Source organism: Chionomys nivalis, chromosome 2 (assembly GCF_950005125.1).
Source record: "Chionomys nivalis chromosome 2, mChiNiv1.1, whole genome shotgun sequence".
Lineage (NCBI taxonomy): Eukaryota > Metazoa > Chordata > Mammalia > Rodentia > Cricetidae > Chionomys > Chionomys nivalis.
Window position 1 is genome coordinate 67,227,724 of NC_080087.1, and position 11,025 is coordinate 67,238,748.

An 11,025-nucleotide genomic window follows, 5' to 3' on the forward strand; every position below is an offset into this window, starting at 1 on the left:
AAGAAAGAAAGAAGAGAAAAAGAAGGAACCTGATCATCTTATGCCAAGCCAAAATATAGAGACTCCTGCAATTTACTCCATGAGGAAAACTGGAAAGATTCCAATCTCCTTAGGACAGGGACGTGGGTGTCCACTCAGTCCACACTAACTCAGTACAGTGCATCAGGTGTTACCCAGAAAAGAAGAAAGGGAAAAATCTCAATTAAGGTGTTAATATAGGTCAGAGTTGTATAGGTTCCAAGTTGTAAAAAACAAAACAATTCTGAACTTCAAGAATAATCAATATTACATGAAAAACTCAGATTTGATGATCTTTGAAATAAGCCTTAAAGCAAGCATGCTCTAATTCAGCTTATGTTGTACATCTGAAAAACATAGAGAAGACAGCAGACCACTAAGATGAACACTGTATCTAACAAACTATACCTGATGGTAGCACTCACAATATAAAAAGGTGCAGTGTAAGCTAGTGGGAGAGAAGAGTCATCAGTGACCTTACCTAGATGTGTATCCAGTGCAACACCACACTACTGACCTGTCAAGCAACTTAAGTCCTTTGTGGAGCTTGGAGGAAAGATAGATCAGCAACAGGCTAGTCACCACACCATGTGGTGTTTCACTAGATCTCATCTACAACCAGTATCATCCCCCTCTTTACCCTGTGGACACAAATGACTTTGCTCCTTGGGGAAACTTTTCTGCATATAAAATAATTCAGCAAACTGTATTAAACAAACTTGAGAGAGCTGGTAAGAATCAATGTCTTTCTGGTCAGGACTCAGATTTTATACATACATTTACTGATCCTGTGTGTGTCACCACTGCACAAAGCAGCTGTTTCCTGGATCACAGCTGGATGGTCGCTTCCCTTGGATTCCTTATGCAGTGCTATAGTGTAAAGACAGTTGTCTGTATGATGAAATGATTTGTTTTGAATTTTGGCCATTTCCAGAGAAGGAAATATGTGTGATGCACCGCAAACTTCTCCAAGAACCTATGACTGGAGGGTGACAGGCCATAGGAGAAAACCCACTCTTGATATTTTCTACATATAAAGATGCTCAAACTGCCTTTAACTGGCTCTGGTCAGACCATAGCTTGGTCTACTTTGAGTCTCAGTCTGAGAACTTTGGTTTACAATGGGAAAGTTAGTTCAGGGACTCAATGCTAGACACACACAGAGAATGAGTGAATGCTGACTGCACAGCCATGAAGAGGAAACCCATACGACCTGTTGCAAATACCAGGGAACATGACAAAGAGGGGACAAAGACTGTGAAAACACAAGAATGTGGAGGTTAGCAATGAAACACAAATGTGTTGAGTACATCTATGAAATTATTACCAAAATTTAATGATTTAAAAGTTAAAAGATCTTTGCAAATATGTTAATGAACACAGAGCCTATTGGAGGAAAATGTCTTTATTATCCATATAACCAACAGAGTAAAAAAGCTTTGTCATGCCTGTTCTTACTGGTTTTTCTATAATCAAAATTGAAGAGTAAACAAATAGTACAAAACCGGATGTGTTGGCATATGCCTTTCATCTCTGTGCTTGGCAGGATGGTATATGTCACCCTACCTCAACAAAACAAAAGAAACAGACAAAAAAAACAAAAAATAGTTTCAACAAAGCAATTAAGTAGACAAAAAGCCTCCATAATGAAAATCTGAATCCCTGAATGAATGGAAAACACTAGAAATAGGAAACTCGCTCCATGAACAAGAACTGGGATATATTATTGCAGTGTCAATGAAAGATCTATATGATCAACTCAAACTTCATGAAAATTTAATTTCACAGAATACACTTCACAAAGAATAGTCAGGAGAAAATTTCAAATGTACAGGGAAACATAAAGAACCTGAGAGGACAAAACAAGCCAGGTGCACAGAACAGAGCTTGAGTTAACAGAGCTGTGACTTCAGAGGCCCTCAACCAACAGAACATGGGAGTGACAGAGAGTAGACACACAGCTTATGGGAATAGAACAGCAGACCCAGAACCACAGCAATAGCAATGCCCATATGAATGTCACCAAAATAATGCACACATGTGACAAAATAAGAATTGTAATTCTAGAACTGAAGATATGCATGTTTGTCAGACACCATGCGGGAGATGAGAAATGAACCCATGTCCTATTCCTGGCAAGCAAGTGGTATTAACTGCTGCATCATCTCAACCCTTTGCGCCTCCCATTCCACTTCCCTTGTCACTTGAACCCCTCAGCAAACAGGGCAAGAATGAGAGACTACTTCAACAAAACCGAGCAAAACCTGAACGCCACCCACAAGCCATCTGGCCATGTGTGCATGGGAAGAGTGACTGTCTTGAATTAAAGACAATAGATAAATTGTCTCTATGGATCAGAATTTTTATTTATTTACCTTACGTGTATTGCTGTCTTGCCTACATGTGCCTGTGTGAGGATGTCAGATCTTGGAGTTACAGAAGTTGTTAGCTGCCATGTGGGAGCTGGGAATTGAACCCAGGTCCTCTGGAAGAGCAGTCAGTGTTCATAACCACTGAGCCATCCCTCCAGTCCCAAAATTTCTTTCAGGTTTCTGTTTATCCATTTTATTTTCAGTTTTTTAAGATTTAATTATTTAGGGGCTGGAGAGACGGCTCAGAGGTTAAGGGCACTGGCTGCTCTTCCAGAGGTTGTGAGTTCAATTCCCAGCAACCATATGGTGGCTCACAACCATCTATAATGAGATCTGATGCCTTCTTATGGTGTGCAAGCATACATGCAGGCAGAACACTGTGTACATAGTACATAAATCTCAAAAAAAAAATATGTATTATGTAGACAGTGCTCTGCCTCCATTCCAGAAGAGGGCACCAGATCTCAACATAGATGGTTGTGAGCTACCATGTAGTTGCTGGGAATTGAATTTAGGACCTCTAGAAAAACACACAGTGCTTTTAACCGCTGAGTCATCTCTCCAGCCCCAGAATTATTTATAAGATGTTATGACATCCTCTCACAGTGTGCACGCATACACACTGTGTAAGGTTGTAACATTAAGACGTCAGTGGTGGCACAGGCTTTTAATCCCAACATTCAGGAGGTAGAGGCAGATGGATGTCTGTGAGTTCACAACCAAAATCTTCTACAAAATGAGTTCTAGGACAGCCAGACCAAAACAAAAAATAATATCATCATCAACAACAAAGAACACAGCATATGAAGACATTTCTGAATGCTGAATTTATATCCTAGACTGCATACATCTCATTTGGAAATTTAATGCAGAGAAAAAAATAGGACAGTGGTGCTACACGCCTTTAATCCCAGCACTTGGGAGTCAGAGGCATGGACTAATATTTTTTGTTTGTTTGTTTGCTTTTGTTTTCCCAGACAGGGTTTCTCTGTAGCTTTGGAGACTGTCCTGGAAGGCTGAAGACCAGGCTGGCATCAAACTAACAAAGATCTGCCTGGCTCTGCCTCCCAAGTGTTGGAATTAAAGGTGTGCACCACCACCGCATGACAGTGACTAATATCTTTTTTTTTTTTTTTAGTGACTAATATCTTAAAAGCTCCCTGGGGATGCCTAGTAGGCAAAGGCCACTTTCTTGAATACGAAATGGTAAAACAAGGGAGTTAGAAAGCATGGATGAATTTAAATTCCAGAAGCTATGACATTGCCACAATGGACAAGAGAACCGTGCTCACAGATAACAGATAATGAAAGGACTCTGCCAGCTCATTCTTTTGAAAACCTCCTGGCAAAGAGAAGATGAGTGAGGAAAAATCAGGATGAGCACCAGTTCACGTGACCTAAACTTTAAAGACAGGGTTAAGACATCCACACTAGAATTTCAGAGCCGGCTTCTTTATGAGCAACAGAGAAACTACTTGCACCCCTGGACCCTTCCCTCCTGTGTCCCAGCCATGCAGCTTCTCTGACCTGGGAAGTTCTAGGGCCTCAGGGCTGCCGTGCCAGCCATTATGCTGCTGACTGCTGACTTTCCCAAGTTAAACTCACCAAAATAGTCCCCCAGAGTTACAGTAGAAAGTGAAATCCATAAGAAGGTATGCTATACTACTGAAACCCTTCATGATTTTGCCAATTAATTTTTAAAAATATTTATTTATTTATTATGTATACAATATTCTGTGTGTATGCCTGCAGGCCAGAAGAGGGCACCAGACCCCATTACAGATGGTTGTGAGCCACCATGTGGTTGCTGGGAATTGAACTTAGGATCTTTGGAAGAGCAGGCAATGCTCTTAACCTCTGAGCCATCTCTCCAACCCTGCTAATTAATTCTTGTATAAGTCTGAGAATTTGTGTGGGAATGGTTTTTAATGGTGTGGGAACATAAAACATAAAAGTAGACCAAGTTGAGTTTATTGATATGCCTCTGAGTGAAGATTCTGGGTTTAATATGGAAGCTTACACGGTTAAAAAGTGTCAAAAGTTTATGTGAATGATTGACTGAAGCACTTGTCAAAAGATGACCTACTGAAAAAGAGTTGCACATGTTCGACATCCCTTGGCTTAGGGTTAAAGAAGGCATTTTAAGGCTCAGGGAAATTTGCAGTGCTAGAGAAGGTATGTTGTGTAAACCCTAATCTTCAACAATGGGAAGGCCCAGAAGAAATGCCCTTCAGTAATCCTGTAAGATGCAAAATGGTGAGAGGGGCACATCAACTGTCTTTTAATATTGTTTACTTAACCTTTTTTTTTCATTGCTTTTCCATACTGACCACAGTTTCCCCCACTCCTTTTTTTCTGCTCCCTTGCTGACTTCCATCAATCCCCCTCCCCATCCACTCCTCTTCTGTTTCTATTCAGAAAGGGGCATGTTCTCCATGGACTTGAGCAAAGCATGGGCCATCAAGCTGAGGTAGGATCAAGCTTCCCCTCCTACATCAAGCCTGAACAAGGTAATGGAACATGGGGAACTGCTTCCCAAAAGCAAGCTAAGTACCAGGGACAAGTCCTGCTCTAACTTGGCTAGGAGACTTACAAACAGACCAACAGAATTGTCACACCCGTGCAGAAAGCCTAGGTTGCTTTGTAGGCTCCCTAACTGTTGTTTCAAAGTCTATGCACTCCCACAAGCTCAGGTTAACTGTCTCTGTGCATTCCTCTCTCATGTCCTTGACACACCCTCTTGCTTATACAATGACTCCTTTCTTTCTTCAGGAAGATGCCTGGAGTTCAGCCCAGTGATTGGCTGTGATCATTGCATCTACTTCTAACAATTACTGGATAAAGGCTTTGTGGTGATACTTAGGGTATCAGTAAACAATCTGATTGCTATGCATGGCCAGTTCAGGCACCCTCTCCACAATTGCTTAGAGTCTTATCAGGGGCATCCTTGTGGATTCCTGGAAGTTCCCTAGCATGAAGTTTCTCCCTCATCCCGAAATTGCCCCCTATTAGGATATCATTATCATTACTCTCCCTCTGCATCCAGCCCTCCAACTCTTTTCCCATGCCCAAGCTGTCGACCCTCTCCTTCAAGTGCCCCACCATGGCCCCAGTTTACCGAGGATAGCTCTTCTATTTCCTCTTCCCAGGGAAATCCATGCATTCCTCTTTGGACCCTTGTTATCTAGTCTAGTTGAAGAGTAGGAGGAATGAGAATATGAACAAAGATATCAAGACCATGATGGGAATTCCCATCATGAATCAGCTTACATGAGCTAATGGGAACCCACCAACTCTGGCATGATAGGTAAGGAACCAGCACAGGACCAAACTAGACTCTCTGAATATGCTCCAACCACCTGACTATCTCTGAAACTTTTGTTCTTATTTTAATGTGTTTTTTTAAATCTAAGTAGGTTCTTGAGTAAAAAGCCTGTGTTAATTTTTTACCACATTCAAATACATTTCCTTCACTGTCAATTCTAGCAGTCATTTCTTCTAGAGATAACACTGCATTTTTAATAATCTTTCCTTGTAGATTTCAGGATTTTAAAAATACCATTTAATTCACTGCTGACTTTAGATTATGGGTAAATATCCATGAATATTATATTTTCCTGGTATTTGTTGGTTTTAAACAATAAGAGAAGACAATTGGAAAATAGATACACACTGTTACAAAACTTAGATGTGAGAAAAACTTGATAGATCTGGTAGATTAGGAAGCCTCTGTCTGAGAGACTATCCAGGGAAGACTAGACTAGTTGTGATCTTCTACTACAAATCCTGAGCACCACATTCTGAAAACCACATATAACAATTTGAGCTTTATTTACTTTAAACAGTTCACATTGAAACATATTATCGTGACCTTTGAATGGAAGCTTCAGATATGTAGAAATGTATCTTTTCAGAAGCTGGTGTTTATTTGAGGAAATGTCATTTCTGTATTTTTTTAGGGGAAACATTTAAACCATGGGATATTCATACCATCCTAGAATGACCTTGTGCTTAGTTTCCATGAAGTGGAAAATGTACTTTATCAATTACAGATATGAACAAAATTGTGTCATGGGACACATTTGGCTTCCATATTTAATACTGCTAAAATTGAAACACACTATCTTACACTGGATTCTGTCTGGTATAGGGCAAGAGTCATGAAGTGATGTGTCATGTGGAAATGTCCTGATCTTTCCCATTAAAGTCATACATTGCTATGCCCATTTCTCCTTGCATTCTGATGCTGACTATGAATCCCCTATGCATCAAATTTTAAAGACTGTAAATTCACAACAGCTTTATTTTTTATCCTGGCTCTCAAAATTCTGTTGTGCTGTCACTAAATGTTCACTTACATGAACGGAGGCATATCCTGTTGTTTTCACTCATATTATGACTATTAAAATATTCAAAGAGAAATATTCTTGGAGAGTATTTTCATTATTCATTTCCTTTGGTTTTGTGGTTATTTGTAAGATGAGGGGCCTGCTTGTTGGGGATTCTGTACCACCTGATACCCCACAGCGGGCAATCCCCAAAGAAAAATTACACAGAGATCTCCCTAAGTTATAAAACTGACTGACCTATTAGTTCAGTCTTCTTTTTTTTTTCAAGACAGGGTTTCTCTGTAGCTTTGGTGCCCGTCTCTGTAGACCAGGCTGGCCTCGAACTCCCAGAGATCCGCCTGCCTCTGCCTCCTGAGTGCTGGGATTAAAGGTGTGCACCACCACCGCCCGGCTAGTTCAGTCTTCTTATTAGCTCTTGTAGCTTATATTAACCCATTATTCTTATCTATGTTAGCCATGTGGCTCGATACTTTTCTCAGCAGGACAGGTCATATGTTGCCTCTTTGATGGTCTGGGCTGGACTCCTGTGAGTCTTGATCATCTCAGGCAGCAGTCTTGAATCCATTCTGGATGTAGAACTCTGATATCGAGCCATCTGTTCCTACTGGAGATTTCTCAGGTGGCCTTCCTTGATCGAACCTGATTTCTCTTAATTCAGAATGAATCCACGGTCTTTCATTTCCTGTGGAAACAAAAGCAAAATCTCTTCTCCAATGTAGCATACCTTTTGACTTCAATTTTATTTTATTTATTTAATTAATTTATTTATTTATTTGGTTTTTCGAGACAGGGTTTCTCTGTGGTTTTGGAGCCTGTCCTGGAACTAGCTCTTGTAGACCAGGCTGGTCTCAAACTCACAGAGATCCGCCTGCCTCTGCCTCCCAAGTGCTGGAATTAAAGGCGTGTGCCACCATTGACTTCAATTTTAAAGTCAAGGTATTTTCAAAATACCTATCTTGGATTAATTCAGCAGCATTTATAAGCAAATATCTTTTAGCAGCTGTTGCTCCTTCCTCAGCATTCAAACAATTCAAAGAGAGCATAATAGTATACAGTATCAAGATTCTCTGTGTGTTTTCCATTTTTCTGCGGCTTTATTTTAACCTCTATTTCTTTTATATTTACTTTTACTTTTTGAGACAGGTTCTTTGTATATCTTTGTCCTGGGATAACTCTGTAGACCAGGCTGTCCTTGAACTCACAGGGATCCTTCTGTCTCTGCCTCCCAGGCATTGGGATTAAAGGTGTGTCCTGCCAATCTACCTCTGCCACCCGAGTGTTGGCACCCAACTCTTTTAGAGACTTTCAGAATATGGCATTTGATATGTTTTAATAACTTATACTTTTCATGACAATGAGACACATCTGCATCTGGGTAAAACAAGTGCCTCATACCAAATCCCCTTATCTATTCAATATGTTTTCTGAGGTAAGCATCACACCCTTGCAACTTTAGTCCTTATTGTGTACTGTTTGCAGTGCTCAATAATTCAAGATGCTCCCAGGTGTGCCAGGATATTCTTGTGACCAAAGTCATGTAAGGGCTCTAAAATTCCCTCAGAGAAACAGTTCTGCCAACCACAGAAAAATAATCACTCTTTTCCACAATGTCTGAGTACTTCTAGAAAACAACTAATCCTTTTAATGTTTAAGCTAGATACAGTTACTCCTTCTAATGTTTACCCTGGATAAAATGATTCTGCTAGATTCCTACTGCTTTGGGCCAGAACTCATTGTGAAGTTCAGACACAGGGGTGCAGTTCTGGTCTAGGCTGGCAGCAAGCATGAGGGGAGGCTGTGCAGAGCGGGTCCAGGGCAGCCTGACAGCTGGAGCTGTGTGGAAGGCGGCCAGAGCGGAGTGGGAGGGAGGGGGGAGGGAGGTGTCCCCGATGTGGGGCGGGGACACCTGCCTGATCACTGGAGTTTAGGGATAAAACCAACAAAGAACAAAACAAAACAAAACAAAAACAGCAGGATGTACTTGGAAAACTGCTGCTGGAAAAAGAGCCCGTGGTAGGCGGGTTTCGAGGAAGCACGTGACGGGAAGTAGGTTGTAATTGGGCGGGGCCAGGAGGAAACGCTCCAATGAACCAGGCTGAAGGTACAGGAAATTCCGCCATTCCCTGTTGGACTCTGGGAGCGGCGTCTGGAACCGGGTGAGGAAGACCGCGCTATGAGTTTGGGGACCTGAAAACTCCCTGGAGCCGCAGTCGCCGCGGGGCGGCCTGGGAAAGTCAGCAGCGCAGTGGCGGGAACCGCAGCCCGGTGGCCCTGGAGCCTCCCAGGTCAGAGGAGCTGCGGGGCTGGGACCAGGAGGGAAGGGACGGCGGTGTGAGCTGAGGCTGCTCAGGACACTGTCAGCTCCTGCCGGTCGGTCTGTTGTGGCGACGGAGGCGGTGGCAGCTTCAGTCATCGTCTGTGGCCAGGCGCGGCAAATTCCATCACTACAAACTGGGTCCTCCTCTATTCCCCATGCGCACCCTTACAAGTGTTCGTCTGTCACAGTTCTCTTTATTGCTCCTCGCTTGCTCTCTTACCTGTTCTGTGTGTCTCTCTGCCTCCCTTATGTCCCCAGTCCGAGACGGCCTTTAGCTTTTTTGCTCATCTTCTCATTATAAATAAATCTCTCATTATAGACCCGTTTATAGGTGGCGTGTTCTCTTAGCGGCCCACCATGACCGGCTACCAGAGGCCCCACGTTTTACCCCACTTTATCCTTATAGCTTTAAACATTCTGTTGGTATATTTCAATTGTCAGTAAGTTTGAGATACCATCAAGTGTGTCTTACCATGATTTTTTTCAATTATTTTACGATTACTAGGCTATTCTGTTATAAAATAATGCTTAAAGTAACGTAGTAGATCATTAGCATTGTCTGCTGTTTGTAAACAGGGTTCTCTTTGCCACTGTGGCATTTCCAAAGCTCCTGGAATTTATATTCACCCGTGCCTTCTAACTTCCCCATTTTACCACTTGCCTGTTCAAGAAGTGTGGTCCTTGCTCCTGAGACTAGGCATCCCCAGGGAGCTTTGTAGATAGTAATTACATAAGGAACCAGTGAAGATATGATTAAACAGAACTGCCACATATATGGTTGTAAGCATTTAGTTTATCTTTTACTCCTCACTATTTTTCCATATATATATATATATATATATATATATATCTGAGATATATGCAGCCTAGGATGTAAATACAGCATTTATAAATGTGTCTTCATATGCTGTGTTCTTTTTTTTTTTTCGAGACAGGGTTTCTCCGTAGCTTTTTTTGGTTGCTGGCCTCGAACTCACAGAGATCCGCCTGCCTCTGCCTCCCGAGTGCTGGGATTAAAGGCCTGCGCCACCACCACCTGGCTCATATGCTGTGTTCTTAAGTTACGTCTCAGTCCAGGCAAGGCCAGCCATGAGTGCTGTGAGAGTGTATTAGTCCACAGTATTTTATAGTTAGTACACTCGTTATACATTGAACAAAAATTTTAGAAAGCATCATTTGAATTATGAACATTCACTCACCTGTATCAGGAAAATGTCTCCTTGGCTGAAGGAAAGCTCTCTACCATTGTACACCTGACTGAACTGTCCTTTTTTATTTCAGGGTTTGTTGACATATAGTGATGTGACTGAAATCCTTGTAAGCATGGGAATGCCTCGAGTTTCCTCACAGGGTTTTTTGCAGAGATCTGTTGGAGAAGTACAGCACTCTGGGTTCTGAAGGTGAGAATAGTTTTCTTGCAGTCTCCCTGGCTCTTCCTCAGGGTTTCTGGGAAAAACTACTCTGCATGTGTGTGAATGAGTCTCAATTGCAGTGTAAAGTGAAATCTTCAGAGAAGAGAAGATTGTCTTGATATTTTCTCTCTCCTTCATGTTTATCCTTTGGCAGATGTTAGTATCTTTCATTTTTGTTCTGTGAAAAAGTCTAGGTGCTTTCTGAAGAATCTCTCTCTTGTGCAGGTTTCAGTTACTCCTGCTCACCTGTGAAGCAGAACCAAGACCCCTGGGTGGTGAAGAGAGTGGAGACAGTAGCAAAGGATCCAGGTGTGCTAGAGGGTCTGAGGAAGGGATGAAGGGTTGGGGAAGGGCTCAAGTGAAAGTAGAACCAGGATATGAAATTGGATTTGCCACATTCTATTTCATTGGAAGTGATTCTAGAGAATTCCACTAAGAATAATCTGAATTATGGTTTTGTAGGTGTTTGAAGATTTTATACATAATTATTAATATTCAGAGGCAAATAAAAAATTTTTTGACTTTGGATGGGAGTGATGCTGTCCATATTTCATTCA

At 41.7% G+C, this 11,025-nt stretch overlaps 1 protein-coding gene across 3 annotated transcripts in view; it reads left to right on the forward strand.

Moving 5' to 3' along the window:
- The first annotated feature begins 8,855 nt into the window (after positions 1–8,855).
- The window catches only part of LOC130862677 (zinc finger protein 665-like), a 32,286-nt gene continuing 30,116 nt past the window's right edge, over positions 8,856–11,025 (forward strand). For 2 of the 3 annotated variants that reach the window (XM_057752398.1, XM_057752416.1), the window contains exons 1-3: positions 8,859–9,024; positions 10,338–10,456; positions 10,694–10,777. The gene's annotated coding sequence lies outside the window, so the exon portion shown is untranslated. Of the gene's footprint in view, positions 9,025–10,337; positions 10,457–10,693; positions 10,778–11,025 lie in introns of all 3 variants that reach the window. The other variant, XM_057752406.1, reaches the window with a different exon arrangement.